At 44.0% G+C, this 10479-nt stretch overlaps 1 non-coding gene across 1 annotated transcript; it reads left to right on the forward strand.

The window, feature by feature from the left end:
• The first annotated feature begins 3577 nt into the window (after positions 1–3577).
• Positions 3578–3649, forward strand: TRNAY-GUA (transfer RNA tyrosine (anticodon GUA)). The gene has a single exon. It is a non-coding gene; the product is annotated as a tRNA-Tyr (tRNA).
• Positions 3650–10479: the final 6830 nt, after the last annotated feature.

Genomic DNA, 10479 nt, shown 5'->3' on the forward strand with positions numbered 1-10479 from the left:
AATACAGCGTGACGATTTGAATTTCATATACTGTGAAATGATTACCACAATGGTTTCAGCTAACATTCAACTCCTCATATTTTCTTTACATAAATACCTGTTGTAAAAAACCCCAACTGACTTTGTTTTATTAAGTTATTTCTTTTTATCAACAAATGTTTTAAACATACCCCAATATAGAATATAGCAGATATCCATGAACTCACTTATTTAGACTGAATTCATTTTAGCATTTGCTATATGCTTGCTCTAGAACTTTTAAAAAAGGAAAGAGAACTTGGCAGGTGTGGATGTCATTCACATGTGTCCCCACCCTCACCATCAAATTCCCCTCCATACATCTATAAACAATTGTCAGTATTATTTAATATATTTAAAATTACAAACAGTTGGGTGATGCTCTACTGTTTTCTCAATGTGCTTTTTACATTGAATATTGAATTTATGATATTTATTAATGCTTCTGTAAGTAAATCTGGTAGATTCATTTTTGCATATAACTAAATTAAAATATTCAATCTGGAAAAGTTGATTTTTAACTGGAGAGTTTAACCCATTTATATTTATTGTGAATAACTTTAGATGTATTTCTGCCACATTTTTATTTATCTGTTTATCATGCTTTGTTTTAAATATCTTTTTGTTTTTTTATTAGAGGCTTAGTATTTTTAAAAATTCTTTTTCCTCATTTGCTTATTTGAAGCTATATGTTCAAAGATGCTTTTCTACCTTTAAATTAGTATGCTAATATAGTGTTTTTTAAAAAAATAATAAGATTTGATTGATAGATAATTTTATATTGGTTTTAGGCATACCTCATAATAATTTGATATTTTTATACACTGTGAAATAATTACTAGAGTAAGTCTAGTTACTATTCATCACCATACAAAATTAAATTTTAGGGTTTATTCTCTTCAGTTCAGTTCAGCTGCTCAGTTGTGTCCAACTCTTTGCAACCCCATGGACTGCAGCACACCAGGCCTCCCTGTCCTTCACCATCTTCTGGAGCTTGCTCAAGTTCATGTCCACTGAGTTGGTGATGCCATCCAACCATCTCATCCTCTGTCATCCCCTTCTCCTCCTGCCTTCAATCTTTTTTGCATCAGGGTCTTTTCAAATGAGTCAGTTCTTTGCATCAGGTGGCCAAAGTATTGGAGGCCAAAGCTTGTTCTCTTGGCAACTTTAAAATATGCTCCAAGATATTGTTGGTTGTAGTCATCATGCTGTATATCACACCCCCAAGACTTATTTAGTATGGTAATTTGACACCACCCTTATGGCACAAAGTGAAGAGGAACTAAAGAGCCTCTTGATGAAGGTGAAAGAGGAGAGTGAAAAAGTTGGCTTAAAGCTCAACATTCAGAAAATGAAGATCATGGCATCCGGTCCCATCACTTCATGGCAAATAGATGGGGAAACAGTGAAAACAGTGTCAGACTATTTTTCTGGGCTCCGAAATCACTGTAGATGGTGATTGTAGCCATGAAATTAAAAGACACTTACTCCTTGAAAGGAAAGTTATGACCAACCTAGACAGCATATTGAAAAGCAGAGACATTACTTTGTCAGCAAAGGTCTGTCTAGTCAAGGCTGTGGTTTTTCCAGTGGTCATGTATAGATGTGAGGGTTGGACTATAAAGAAAGCTGAGCACTGAAGAATTGATGCTTTTGAACTGTGGCGTTGGAGAAGACTCTTGAGAGTCCCTTGGACTGCAAGGAGGTCCAACCAGTCCATCCTAAAGGAAATCAGTCCTGAATATTCATTGGAAGGACTGATGCTGAAGTTGAAACTCCAATACTTTGGCCACCTGTTGTGAAGAGTTGACTCATTTGAAAAGACCCTGATGCTGGGAAAGATTGAAGGCAGGAGGAGAAGGGGACGACAGAGGCTGAGATGGTTGGATGGCATCACCAACTCAATGGACGTGGGTTTGGGTGAACTCCAGGAGTTGGTGATGGACAGGGAGGCCTGGTGTGCTGCGGTTCGTGGGGTTGCAAAGAGTCGGACATGACTGAGCGACTGAACTGAACTGAACTGAATTTGACTTAACAAGTCTGAAGGTGATAGCCATTGCTTCCCTTCTCCTAAAGAGTGTAAAGACCTTAAACTGCTTGAAATTCCTTTTACACATCTTCATTTTCTGTGTTACACTCTCTAAGACAATTCAGCTTCCTTTAGATGTCTCACAGTAGCTTCCACATCCCCACTATCATTTTCAGTCTGTCTATGCTTATTTAGGTTTATCCACATCATAGCTTGTTCAACTTTTTTTGTTCGACTTATTTTAGATTCTAGTGTTTGTATTCCGTAATCTAGTAATTTTGAGGGGAGGGGGAATATTCTTTTTTGGAACTGATAAAAGAAAGAAAAATCACTACCTAGAATACCTCAATTAAATCCCTATGGCCTTTGAGCCCCAGTTTAATTGTCTGAAAAATACACCTTTTGGACTTGGTGAGCTAGGGTCTGCATGTAAGTTCCTAGAATTTAATGGAACCACAAGAGGTTCTTTCTAGAATTGGCCTCTCATTGTTTCAGAGTCAAACAATTAGTGACACAGAGGAGAAGCCCCAGGTGCTCACAGCCCAAGACCAGGGCTAAGGCTATAAGAAGAACTGTCGGAAAGGAGAGACCCCTTGAGATCTTGACACAGAAGACGAAAAGAAAGCTGAGTTGGTGCTGGCTTTTGAAGAGTGACTTCGGCAAATTGCAGGAGAATGAAGAAGGGCCAGCTTCCCGGGTGGCTCAGTAATAAAGAACCCATTGCCAGTGCGGGAAACAAAGGAGATGTGGGTTTGATCCTGGGTTGGGATCCCCTGGAGAGGGGCATGATAACCCACTGCAGTGTTTGTGCCTGAAAAATCCCACGGACAGAGGAGCCTGGCAGGCTACACAGTCCACAGGGTTGCAAAGAGTAGGACACGACTGAGCATGCATGCTGGACGAAGGGCCAGGAGTTCAGCGTGCCATGTTGATGGCCAGTGTTTGTGTGCAGAGGGAAAGCCAGCTTGTTTATTTCACTGTCTGGAAAAGCTGAAATGCTTTGTGCAAATTAAAATCAATATTGCGTGTCACACACACACACACAAGAAAGGATGGGGTAGCAATGGGATCTAAATGAGGATGTGGTAAATACTGAAAGAGAAAAGGAAATAAGAACCTAAAGAATAAGAAGATGTAAAGATTCATGAACAGCAGAGACTCTGCCTAAAGCAATAAGTGCGGTTATCCCCCCTTACCATCTCAGCTATGAAAGGAACATTCATGGGCTCCAGATTATAAACATGTGAACAAGAGCAGTCTACTGCCTGCTCTGACTGTCTGATCATGTGACTGTGAGATGCTACCAGTTCATACACAGTGAACATCTGTTAGTAAGATCTATGCTCCCGGAATTGGAAAACAACTGGATAGAATATAGAAATAATCTCTTAAGCTTGAACAACACATAACTTCTCTTACAATCTGGTATGATGGAGCAGGATACTAGGCCAAATTTACTCGCTTTGATAAGCAAGCAGATGAAGAGACAGGATCAATGTTTTACGTGACGTTCAGAGATGCCCTTGGACTTCCCTGATGGCTCAGATGGTAAAGCGTCTGCCTGTAGTGCAGGAGACCTGGGTTCAATCCCTGGGTAGGGAAGATCTCCTGGAGAAGGAAATGGCACCCCGCTCCAGTATTCTTGCCTAGAAAATCCCGTGGACAGAGGAGCCTGGTAGGCTACAGACCATGGGGTCACAAAGAGTCAGACACGACTGACTGACTTCACTTTCACTTTATTATTTTTTAAATTTTTTTCCTGCATTGCCTGTTGTTTGCTCTTTTGCGGAAAGCCTTTGTCTTTGTACGACCACAGGTGCGGCTTGTTAGGATGGAATATTAAGTTGCTCTGCTTTTGGAAGTCACTTCTACAGTGGAAGGCCAATGGGGATTGTATTTTTACAGCCTCATTTTGAAATGGGCAGTGTAGGGAAAGAGCAATTGGCCAAGATGGTGATGGTCAGGTTCCCTCACCCCAGCGGCCTCTTGCTCTTGTCCTGCATTTTGTAAATAATGGTTTTGTGACAGCTGAGCTCACTTATAGCACTGCGCATGTGCGTAACCTATATAAGCACCACCTGACAGGTCCTTGCAGCTGCATCCGCTGGGTCGACCGAGAGGGAGTGTAGCATGTCTGCTGCTGCAGCCTTGCTGCTGCAAATAAAGAATGCCTCTAGTTCCTATGGCTCCTTGCATCTTCTTCCATCTTCCCATCTGCTTCCTGGCTTGTGCCTTGCCTACCCTGGGTTCAGCGAACAGAGACAGGCAGCTACTCAGATGAGCTGAGGCAGTAGGTGAGTAGAATGTTTGAGTTCCATTGGCCACTTCTTTAGCTGCTCCTGACAGCAGGAATTTCTTTGAAACACTCACAGTAGACATATTTAGATCATAGAATATGCTGGTTAGCCTGGAAAACTCCTTAGAAGTGTATTAATTCAGCCCCATAACTTTCCAGAGAAGGAAATGAGGGGTTGGCCTGGTTGGTGGTTTGTAGCACTTTTTCCCTAGCTTGCTCTGCAGAATGTGTGGCTCATTCGCAGTTCTGGAACGCTGGAAGCATCTTTGTGAACTCAAAGATAACCCACAGATATTCAGAATAAATGGCAGCATCTCTGTTGGAATCGTGGGATCCTCCTTGTGATCAGGGGAGCCTCAAGCTGGGAGTCGGGAGGCTGGGGTTGTAGTCCTGCACGGCCATCCCCAGCTGGTGACCAGGAACTTCTGTAACGTGAAGCCGTGGGGAGCTGAGCCCTACCTCCTCCCATGTTTCAGTCCCTGCCTGGGTGACATGTGTAGCTGGCAGAGTAGACTCTAGGTGTGGGTGTCCCTTCCACTGGGGCTTTATCCAGGGGCCTTTGCCATAGATTGGACTGTTTGGCAAAGCTGAGCCACTGAAAATACAAAGACAGTGACCAGACCGTATATAAAAACAGAAACTCTGACCAACTACCTGTAGCAAACTGCCTAGGAAAGCATCTCATTATCTATAATAATGAATTTCAGAAACCAAAGATCATGGCATCTGGTCCCATCACTTCATGGCAAATAGATGGGGAAACAATGGAAACAATGAGAGGCTTCATTTTCTTGGGCTCCAAAATCACTGTGGACAGTAACTGCAGCCATGAAATTAAAAGACGTTTGCTCCTTGGATGGAAAGCTATGACAAAACTAGACAGCATATTAAAAAGTAGAAACATCTCTTTGCCTACCAAGGTCTGTCTAGTCAAAGCTATGGTTTTTCCAGTAGTCAAGTGTGAATGTGAGAGTTGGACTATAAAGAAAGCTGAGAGCCAAAGAATTGATGTTTTTGAACTGTGGTGTTGGAGAAGACTTTTGAGAGTCCCTTGGACTGCAAGGAGTTCCAACCAATCCATCCAAAGGAAATCAGTCCTGAATATTCATTGGACAGACTGATGCTGAAGCTGAAACTCCAATACTTTCCCACCTGATGCAAAGAACTGACTCATTGAAAAAGACCCGGATGCTGGGAGAGATTGAAGGCAGGAGGAGAAGGGGAGGACAGAGGATGAGATGGTTGGATGGCATCACCAATTCGATGCATATGGGTTTGAGTAAGCTCCAGGAGTTGGTGATGAGCAGGGAGGCCTGACATGCTGCAGTCCATGGGGTTGCAAAGAGTCGGACATGACTGAATGACTGAACTGATCTATGGTAACCAACCCAAGAAGCCAGCCTGCTATAAGCCATACTTGCAGGAAGCCATACAGCAATGTCTTAGTGACAATCCAGGAGAATTGGCCCCAAATGGGCTGGACTTGATTAATAACTTACTACTTCCCTTAATTTCTTCACTGCTTCCAATTTAGGACCAAGTGGACAAAGCTGAATGAATACGATCCCCTAACCAATCACATAGGATGTCCCTATTCTAGCTAGCTGCCTCCAGCTTCCCCATCAACAGTCTTTAACTGGGTCATACCTAAAGTTTTCCTTTTATCCTCGATGAAACTCCCCCACTCCTCTGACGAAAGTGACAGTGGCGACTCATTGGCTGCAGCGACCTCTGAAAGGCCTTTACCTCCTCCCTTTGGTTGATCTTCCTTTATTTCCACACGGCGGTCATACCAGGAAGAGAACTAGAACCTTGGGCCCCATTTATCCCTGCCTTCCTCTTGGCCACTGAGGGTTCTAGCAAAAAAAAAAAAAAAATCAGAAGGCAGGGATGCCTAAGAGAGCAAAGGACCCTCACCTCTAGCCTCTCCCGTTTTTTGTCCTTTCAAATCCTGTTTTGTGACATTTCCCCTGTGGTTGACCACATGAAAGAGACTTTTCATGATATATAAAATCCGTGTAACTTCAGCCTGGGTGCCTCTGCTGGCAGTGTGTTTAGATGTATATTTCCAGTGAGTTTTGTGACTTGTGAGCTGGAAAATTGCTGGGGTTAGGCCATGGGTATGTAGTCAAAATTCCCTTTGAGAGCAATAGTGTATGAGACCCAGTCCATTTTGCTTGGTCTTGCATAATCTTTCTTCAACTTGCTTTTGCTGATGATACATAATGTGGAACCAAATTTTAAAAGTAATTAAAAAAGATGTATCAACTGAAAAAAAAATGCACATCATGAAAGGTGTGAGTTAAGTTTTACTGGGGGCAAAATAAGGACTATAGCCCAGGAGACAGCATTTCAGACAGTTCTGAGAAACTGCTCCAAAGAAGTAAGGCGGGAGGTCAGTGAAGGGGGAGTATGTGCAATCAAGCCCATGTTTTTTGGCAGAAGGTTGACAGAGGCATCTATTCATCAGTTATTGAACTCCTACTATTTACCAGGCTCATGGCTTACTATCAAAATATATTTTCAGTATTTCTATGAAGAACAAGTTAGGCCGACACCTTTGATTTGTTGTTACCCCTCGTGTTACTTTCTCCTCGCCACAGTTTACAAATTTTGTTGATCAGCAGAATGTTGGATGAGAGGAGTATGAACTGCTGTTTTTTCATATGAAAGCCTCAGATCAGCTGCATCCACACGTTCAGATGCTCATTTTAAAAATGCTGTTCTTCAGCCCTTGCCTAGACCTAAAGAATCAGAAATTCTGAGAAGGGGTGCCTGCATTTTGGGCAGGACTCTGAGAGGACGTTGAACTTTGAGCAGAGCCCCGGAGCACTGAGAGTCTAGGTAATGAGGCTTCTGCATTGTTGGATGGAGAGGGATTCCATTATGTATAAAGGAACTCTGCAAAGCAGGTTAAGCAGCCTGCTGAAGGTCACCAAATCAGCTAACAGGTGGTTGTAACATACAAAACCCAGGAAGTTGAATAATAAATTGATGTGAATCTGTGAGTCTCTCTGGGGCTTCAAGTCAAGTGCCAACTATTTGCAACTCATAAAAAAAAAAAATCACTTCATCAAATGGGATACTGTTCCCACTCAAAAGTTCTTGAAATGGAGTTGGAAACCAGATGCTCTTTCTAGAGCATTAGTTTCCAGGCTCCTAGGGCATCAGGTCTGGGAGACCTGGGTCCCAACCCAGCATTTGGCTCAGAGTGGGTTCCTTAACTCCCCCAGTTAAGGAACTGGAAGCTCCAGTTCCCATGTGCAGAGCTACTATAATGATGCCTCTCTCATCCCAGGAAGAGTCAGGCCCTCATAGCATCACTGAGTGGAAAATTCAGGGGCATAGATTTACCTTTGAGAGTGTGTGTGCTAAGTTACTTCAGTCGTGTCTGACTCTGTGTGACCCTATGGACTGTAGCCTGCCAGGCTCCTTTGTCCATAGGATTCTCCAGGCAAGAATACTGGAGTGGGTTGCCATGCCCTCCTCCAGGGGATGTTCCCAACCCAGGGATCGAACCTGCATCTCTTATGTCTCCTGCAGTGCCAAACAGGTTCTTTATCACTAGTGCTACCTGGGAAGCCCAGATTTTCCCTTGAAGTCTGGGGAATTCTGGGAAGGTTTAATCAGAGGTTTTAACAAAAGAATCCTTTCCCATTTTGTTTCAAATAACCTAACCAGAAGGTTACTTTCATTGTAATTGATGTCCCCTCTTCCTTGCCCCACAATTTCCTTTTGCATTTCTTTTATTTTAGTTTATTATATTGTGATTAGTTTGCAGGGCTGGTCATCTCTCTGGGGTGGGCTGCGATCTGAGTTGAGACTTTGTTATCTTCTGAAGCAGCAAGCAGATGCTGCACTGTCGCAGGGGTCCTTCTTGCCTGCTTTACTTCTTCTGGGTAACTGCCCAAATCAGGCAGGTCTGTTGACCCATTTGCAACAATCCAGTAGTTTGGTGCCCAAGCCAAAGATTGTACACACTGTGCAGTTGGATCCTGATTGAAGCATCCAGTGCCTAAGACGGGCTGACATCTTCAAATGGGCAGGGCTTGTCCTCGTCTCTGTGTTTGCCCTCACCTGGGTTCTCTGGGTTCTTTTCCTGGATATCATGCTGTTCTGGATTGAAGCAAACTCTCAGGCTGGATGGCTCCCTGTGGATGTCTGTGCTCGAACTCGCTCAAATTTCCGAGTCTGAAGTCTTCTCTGTGAGGCTTACAAGGAGGCACTGCTTTCTTCCAAAGTGCTCTGAGAAATGCCGGCCGCTGATTACTTATTAATAACCTGTCTGACACTTCAGCTCTGTGCTCTGACCCGGGCTGTCTGCTGGGTCAGCGTTGCAGCCCCTGAAATTCTCTGCTGTGTTGGGGTGAAGCAAGGATGAAGGCAAAGCATCAGCCACACTCCCTTCACTCATTAAAAGGATAATATGATTACATAGGTTTAAAATATACAGCAATCTGTACCTAATAAATACAGATGCTATGCAAATTAGAAAATACAGAGGAGTTAAAAAGAGAGGGGTCTCTCCCACGGTCTCATCCCAGAAGTAGCAACATCAGCAGGTTGGTCTACAGCAGGCACTGATTCTTCCATCTGGCAATCTGCTGTCTATTTACACGGCATCTTGAGCATCTTTTAGTTCATTCTCTTATTTTTAAAATTTGTTTATTAAAATTTAAGCAAGTTATCATTTCAGTAGCAGTATCTTTTTTTCTCTCCTGTGTTTTTAGAAATGATAATTTAGTATGTCCTTGTGTGGAAGGTCTGTATAACTGACTTCTGTTGGACAATAAAGGTTGTGTCCAAATTTTCAATATCTCCAACCATGTTGGAGTGAACACCCTGAAACTACCCGTTTGCACCATCCTTGATTATGATTATGGAAAGACTGTTTTAAAGTTCTTCTGCCTGGATGAGGTCTGAGCTGAAGATGCTTCCCACAAGGCAGAAGTGACTGTGTCCTGCTGTTCCTTGGCACCAGGGAGCATCTTCCTTCCAGCAAAGCCCGGAGGTGTCCTGCTTGCTTCCTTTCCAGCTCCCTTCAAGGGCTGCACTTTCACTTCTCAGTGATGCCTGCTCACTTGGGAGTGGGGAGGAGGGAAGAAAAGAAAGTGTTAGTCACTCAGTCCTGTCTGACTCTTGGCGACCCCATGGACTGTAGCCCTCCAGGCTCCTCTGTCCGTGGGATTTCCCAGGCCAGAATACTGGAGTGGGGAGCCATTCCCTTCTTCAGGGGATCTTCCCAATCCAGGGATTGAACCTGGGTCTCCTGCATTTTGGACGGATTCTTTAGCGTCTGAGCTGGGCACCAGAGAAGCCCAAGGGAGGAGGAAAGGGCAACAAATTTGTCTCGTGGGACAGGGAGCAGGTTCACACCAGTCAGGCTTCCCATCCACCCACAGCTGCCACTTGGCTTAGGACCTGTCTACCCCATCTACTAATGAAATCCCCTTTTTAAGCTGTGGTCCACGTTCAAGGCTGAGCGTGTTCTGCATGCTCTTTGTGGTTCCTTTTCATAGAGCATTAGGGAGAGAATCGTTTGCTCATATCTTTTGTTTGCTTTTTGCTCTGTGAGCCCCTCAACCTCAGCACACAGGCATTGATAACCCAAACAGAAGCTGCGTGACTGCGAGTTTTTCACATGGGTTTGGAGTAGAGGGCCGTGGGTGATGGGCATTCTCTTTTGGGTTTCTTGGGTGAAAGGTAGGTGCTTCAGGTGACAAGGACGTTTCCCTGAGCATGTGGACCTGAGTTTTTCTTCTTTGCTTAATTATAATTGCTTCCTCCCCTTTGCAAAACCAAATCCAGCTGACCACTCACACCCCACCACAGGGAGACAAATCTCTGTGTCCTTCGGACAAAACGGGCTGGTTGCATGGCGCTGGCCACCCTTGCTCCTGCAGTTTGGGTTTTAGAGTTTTCAAGTCAGTGGTGCAAATCTGCATAGGAAACAGTAGTAGTTGGGCCCCAAGCTCTCCACTTTCCAGGGGGCCTTGGCCAGGCTCTTTGGGGTCAGAAGGGAAGGGCCTCAGGGTTGTTGGGTCCAGCTGTCAGAGTCTAGGCGGGCTTTGTGTTTATCAGTCATATTTGAAGGACAGGGGTGTGTTAACCAAGACGGCCTTATCAACAATAAAAA

Source organism: Ovis aries, chromosome 18 (genome assembly GCF_016772045.2).
Source record: "Ovis aries strain OAR_USU_Benz2616 breed Rambouillet chromosome 18, ARS-UI_Ramb_v3.0, whole genome shotgun sequence".
NCBI lineage: Eukaryota > Metazoa > Chordata > Mammalia > Artiodactyla > Bovidae > Ovis > Ovis aries.